At 34.0% G+C, this 6,457-nt stretch overlaps 1 pseudogene; it reads right to left on the bottom strand.

Moving 5' to 3' along the window:
- Positions 1-261: 261 nt before the first annotated feature.
- LOC122099914 lies at positions 262-361 on the bottom strand (annotated as a pseudogene).
- Positions 362-6,457: the final 6,096 nt, after the last annotated feature.

Here is a 6,457-nt window from a genome sequence, read left to right as displayed (position 1 = left end):
CATTCCATATAGAAGAAGAAGTTTAAGATTCCTTTTTTCCTAGGTCCTTATATTATTTTATTTCTTTGGGATAAATTGACAATGTTATCTAATTTCAAGTTTTGTAAAGGTTATGCTATGTAAAGGCCTTTCTAAGGTGAAGATTTAATACACTGATGTCAAACTAACCTTTAATTCTATGAATTACATGTATTGTTACACTTGTATTTTTGTAATCAACTTTTTAATAACTGTTTTTATATTTCTTGCATCAGAAGAATGAAATACATGGAATACTTCACAAATTTTCATATCATCCTTGTGCAAGTGCCATGTTAATCTCTGTATTATTGTAATTTGGGTAGACCTGCTGCTGAAGCATGTAGTACCCTCTAAATTTAAGTACTTAATGATGCAATCTTTATACAGGCATATATCCATGGTTGCCTATTTGTAACAAGGAACCCTTATTGTTCCTTAAAATGCGATTGATCTTATTTCTCTAAAATTCTGTGTATAGTGGAAAAGCTTATATCATTTGGTAGATTGCTCATATTTACAATTTTTTGTCAATGACTATTTTGTCGTTTTCATTTCAAATTTGATCATACTTTGAAGCCTTTACAGCTAATTCCAAAGGTCATGGCTTTTCAAGTACTTATTTATCAACTGAGTTAGCTTTGTAGAGCTAATGGATTCAAAGTAAGCCTTGCTTGAGAGCTACTTCTAAACTTCTGCAGCTTAACATTTCCCAAATGAGGTCTTGCTGGGACAAATGTCTACCTGAACCTTTACCCTTCTTCCTTGTAGGAACAGACCAACCAAAATATCTTACCCTGACAGCATAGATTGTCTTACTGGAACAAAACTAATCTTAGTTACAAGGGTTCATAGAGAGATGAACAGTTCAGACAGAATTGTTCAGAATGGAAGGTATTTTGTCAAAATATAATTGTTTATTATACTTATCATTTCAAAAGTAGCTAAAGCCAAGAAGGTGAAAAAATTTTCATATGCATGATTACCTACTCTCCTGGCCTGTCTAGCATCCAACCAGGCAGGAACTTACACTACTGACTCTCTATCACCAAATATTTCCATAGCTCCTGGAAAAGTCCATATGTTTCTCCTCGATATTAGGCCTTAAATTGGTAATGTTGTTTTTTTTTTTTTTTAAATTTTATTTTATTTTATTTGAGAACATACTGTACAGAGGGGTTACAATTACATGGGCAGGATAATGCATACATTTCTTACCAAGCATTGCAGCCTCCTCCTTTGTTTACCCTTCACCTCCCTTCCCAGCCTCCCCCCACCCTCCCACCCAATCATACCCCCCCACCCCCCCACCCCCCACCGACATTGTAAAGCTGGTTTTGACATGACATTTTGTACTTCTCATTGTTGCAACAGGTCCACCTGAATCCTTAAACGACTTGTTTGTCCCCATCTCCTCCACATGTTATACTGACATCAAATATAGTGAAAGCGGGGGTTACACTGTGGGGGAGGGACATACAAAGCAACAAAGAAATAATCTCATAAATGCGTTAGAAACACATGCATGAAAGAAACAAAAACATTAAAATACATATTTGAGGTTTCGATTTCCTAACATCACATTATCTGACTTTTTCCGCTTGACTCATACCTATACTAGATATTGCAAATAAGGGAAACCATGGGACCTATGTTTCTTTGGGCCTGGCTTACTTCACTTAATATAATTTTTTCCAAGCCTTTCCATTTCCTAACAAATGGGGAAATGTCATTCTTTCTGATGGAGGCATAGAATTCCATTGTGTATATATACCACATCTTCTTGATCCATTCATCTACTGAGGGGCATCTGGGTTGGTTCCATGTCTTAGCTATGGTAAATAATGCTGCAATAAACATAGTTGTGCTGGTAGCTTTAGTGTGGCCTTGTTTGTGATCATTTGGGTAAATGCCCAAAAGTGGGATTGCTGGGTCATTGGGGAGCTCTATGTGGAGTCTTTTGAGGAACCTCCATACTGCTTTCCAAAGTGGTTGAACAAGTTTACATTCCCACCAACAATGAAGTAAGGTTCCTTTCTGTCCACATCCCCTCCAGCATCTGTTGTTGTTAGGGGTCTCCTTGGCTCAGGCCGAAATTTTCTGAATAGAGACCCGGAAACACAACAAATCAAAGAAAGGCTGGACAAATGGGATTGTATAAGGTTGCAGAGCTTCTGCAGGGCAAATGACATAGCTAGCAAGATCAATAGAAAGCCCACGGATTGGGAGAAGATCTTTACTAGCCATACAACGGACAAGGGTCTCATATCTAAAATATACTTGGAACTCAAAAAATTAAACCACTCAACAACAAATCCTCAAAGAAACAACTGCCCAATAAGTAAGTGGGCGAAAGACTTAAAGAGAAGCTTCTCTGAAGAAGAAAGAAGGATGGCCAATAGACACATGAAGAAATGTTCAACATCCCTAGCCATAAAAGAAATGCAAATCAAAACAACATTGAGATATCACCTCACTCCAGTTAGAACAGTAAATTGGTAATGTTTTAATCACAGTGTTTCCTCTTGCCTCTAGGCTGTAAATCTACAAATGGTAAAGCTTTAAGTCTAACTCTACCAAACACTGAGGTAGAGATAATGGAATAATACTTTAAAACAGAGTTGCCTTTGATTCCCTAACCACAACACAACAATGAAAAACAATTTTTATATTATATATACTTATATATTTTATATTTATAAATATAAAATATGTGCTGATTTTAAATTTCACACAGTGAATCTTACTAGAATTGATAATTTGACAAATATATTGACATTTATTCCGATAAATAGAATGGAATATAAATAATTAGATTTAGGATATATATTAGAATATAAAAAGTATCAATGCAATATCTTCGGTATAAACTTGTGATAAGTTCTAAGTGTTTGTGATCTTCTGAATTCACATGGTAATATAACAGTATTGTTTTCTGCTAATCTATAAGGGATTTTACTCTGATGCTCTGTTTATTGTTTTAACTCGCTGGTCCCAAAGTTTTTTCTCCATATTTCTGAAGCATTCTTACTGATTATACACAAATTTTGCTGATATGATGTCTAAAAGCTATCATTCTTCTGAAGGACCCACGGATCCGAGGATACAAGTTCCCACTTATCTGTATCATCAGATAACAAGGGCAAGACTTCTCACACAGGCCCATGCAACATGCCAAAAGAAAATAATTGAAGACATCTCAATTTCTCATTTCCTATAATATTTCAGGACCCCAATTCCTTACAAGAATTAGCAGAATTCAATTGTGAAATGCAAGGCAAGTTAAAATGAAAGATGAGATCACAAAATCTGAGAGAAAGTACTGTAATTCAAACTTTCAATTTACAGATGACCAGCCCATATGAGTGAACAAAATTACAAATGAACAAGATTATTTTTAATACCCCTCTCCTAATGATTAATGAAAGATTTCAGTGCAGCCAAAAAATAGTTTCTGAAATGATAGATCCATAATTGCCCTACCAAGGCTAGGAATACTTGATTTAAAGGTCAAATATAATGTAGAAAAACATTAACTGAGAAGATCCTTAGTGCTTCAAAACACTGGTACTTCAGTAAAACTAGGTTCTGTAGTATAAAAAAATGTTGTCATTCTCAAACCAAAGATAACCTATATTTAATCTCCTGAAAGTATATCCATTTTCAAACTATTTAAAATCACATTTGCCAAAATAACACTTGACAAGTAGATGATAGTGACATTACAAGGTTTTCAAGTGTAGGGAGCTAGTTACAATAGAGTTGATTTACGTACCCAGCACCAATAGCAAACAAGTTCAACCATTCATTAAAGTGTAGAAATAGTACTCCCCACCATTTGTGTTGTTCAGTAGGTGACTTCCAGAAATGTGTTAAATAGATCAGCCTCCCATATTTCAAACCCAAATATTAGCTAATAAAGTAAATTTCATCACATATGAAGGTACATTTTAAAAAGTCACTAATAGTTGCCTTATCATGTGTTGTTTTATATTTTCCCTATCTGTCTAACATAGTAAGAAGTATGACTTTAAGTTTTGAATATGGGTACTGCTGAGAGATGTGACAAAAATAAAATCTGTCTTTTATTTCTGTCATATTCCTCTAAGTAGTAAATTTTAGTTTTCTTCTTTTTCCAAAACTTATAGGTAGTAGAAATATTATCCTATGTAAAATAAAATAATCATACACCATTGTACAAAGCCATTTATAAAAACTGGTAGTTAGGAATAAATTCTAAGCCATTTTTAAATTTTCTTGTTGACTAAAGATTAATCTTCCAAATGAACGAGAATAAAATCATGTCTAAGTGCTTCACATCTCCAGTCTTGCAAATTGTTATTGCAGATGAATGAATTATGGAAATATAAGCTGACATCAGTTCAAGTATATGTGGGAGTGAAACTCCATGGAATGTACATAAACCTTTCAAAGTATTAACAGGCAGTTTAACAGAATGACTATCAGGAAATTGAAACCAGAGAGGAACAATAGTAAAGAATTAGAATGAATGAAAAATGGAACAAGGGGCAAGTACAGCTAGAATACTCAATGTACATATGTAATAAAGGAAGTGCTAAATCTGAACTCAATCTTGGAGAAAGAGTTGGTTGACACTGATAGAAGGAGTGACTCTGATCCAGGAGCATTAGACAATTAGATGGACATATTTAATTGTAACACACTTGCACAACCTTTTGAAATTCAATTAAAAGAAACAACAAACAAAAACACACAAAAATGACAACCAAACAGCAATCTCTAGAGAGTATGAATATGACCTCTCAAAATTTTAAGCAGTTAATGAAGGTCAGTCTTTGGAAAAGCAAACAAACTGTTCAAAGAGGGCAGTTTGGGGTAGGGGAGAATTTTGACCAGGTTTAAAAAAATTGTCTAAGGTTATAAATGACCTATATCTTCTGCAAATATTTTCTTCTGTGAGTGCTTTGTCTGAACTGGATACTCCAGTCCTGAGTCACACTTGATAGCTTGTGAAGACAGAATGGAAGAAACAAGATCAAGAACCTATTACTCCACTGGAGAGAAAACAGTCCTCTCTGTTTTCTCTCAATCTCCTCACTACTCCATTTTCATACTTTTAATAACGTCAAGTGATTTTGAATTATATCTTTCCTTCCTTGTTCCCACAAAGTAATTGTTTAAAATAATTCATTAAATATTATTTGCCATTATTTTCTATCATGCTGTTTACTTGTTCAAGCGAGTCCATTAAACTTCCCCTTTTCATTTGGTTGCCACGAAAATCCGACAACTATGTTAATGAGGACCAACGCTAATGCAAAACTTTGTCTCCAAAAATCTAGTCCAAGAACCTATAATCACAAATATTTAGCTATAATTTTTTCTTTTTTCTTTTACCTTGAAATCTTCTTGTGTCTAAAGTGCCCACAAAAATAAGTACTCCACCACTTTTTGGTTCAATCACTTCTAACCTCAAAGATATATTTTGCTAACAAGATGCTGAGAGGAAACCTAAGAATACTCCACTTTTATTTTCTCTCTTAAAACTTTTATCTTCTCTCTTAAGACTCTCCTTAGATACCATATCAGGAACAGTGAAGTTACTCTTTGCAAAATTATTTCAATAGGTTATTTTCCTCTTGGTCTTGTATTTGCTCAACAAGATGTATGGAGAAGAATAGAGTTAAATCACCAATTCCTTGGATGATATTGTCTGTTACAAAGGACAATACTTCTATGTCCTACTTCTATGTCCTCCTCTTAGCTCTTGCCTGATTTCCAATTAATCACAGGTTCTTGGCTTCAATTCTAGTGAAGCTGAAGCACTATAAAGCGTCCCCCACTGCTACATCTTCATGGTTTATCTTTGAAAACTCTTTTATTTGGAGGTGGAATTTATTTTCATGTCTTCATTCAATTTGTTCTGCATTATACTGAGCCAAATAAGCTCTGTAAAATCATTTTAGATAGCAAAAACATTAACACAATCTATATCACTATATAAAAATGTTTTGGCCCCCTCCACTGCTGAAACCAAAACGCTTAGCTAGGGCTTCTAATAACGTGTTTTCTTACCTTTTCTATTTGCTCAATTCTTTTCTGATCCCCAAACTTTTTGGCTTACGTAATAAAAGAAGTTTTCACTATCTCATGTTAATAAGAATATTATATTTTTGAGCTACTTAGAAATGTGAAATCATTGAAGTATTCAATCAGATTTTTTTCTGTTTTAGTGCTTCACGTGCAAAGACATTGTGGAAAGTATTAAAACAGAGAAGTGTAAACTCAATACGTTCTTTCATTGTGGAGGACACTTTCTCCCTAAATATTTTGACCCAAATAATCTTTTTAAGAGAATTACTGTTTAGTAATTAAAGGTCAATTCACAAATTTTGATGTCTTATTTTTTTAAAAAAAAAACTTTGAATTTAAATTCCACTACCACCTTGTTTCACAC

The sequence above is a fragment of the Dipodomys spectabilis genome, unplaced genomic scaffold, assembly GCF_019054845.1.
Source record: "Dipodomys spectabilis isolate Male_0828 unplaced genomic scaffold, ASM1905484v1 ptg000546l, whole genome shotgun sequence".
NCBI classification, from domain to species: Eukaryota; Metazoa; Chordata; class Mammalia; order Rodentia; family Heteromyidae; genus Dipodomys; species Dipodomys spectabilis.
This window is presented reverse-complemented; position numbering and strand designations above follow the sequence as displayed.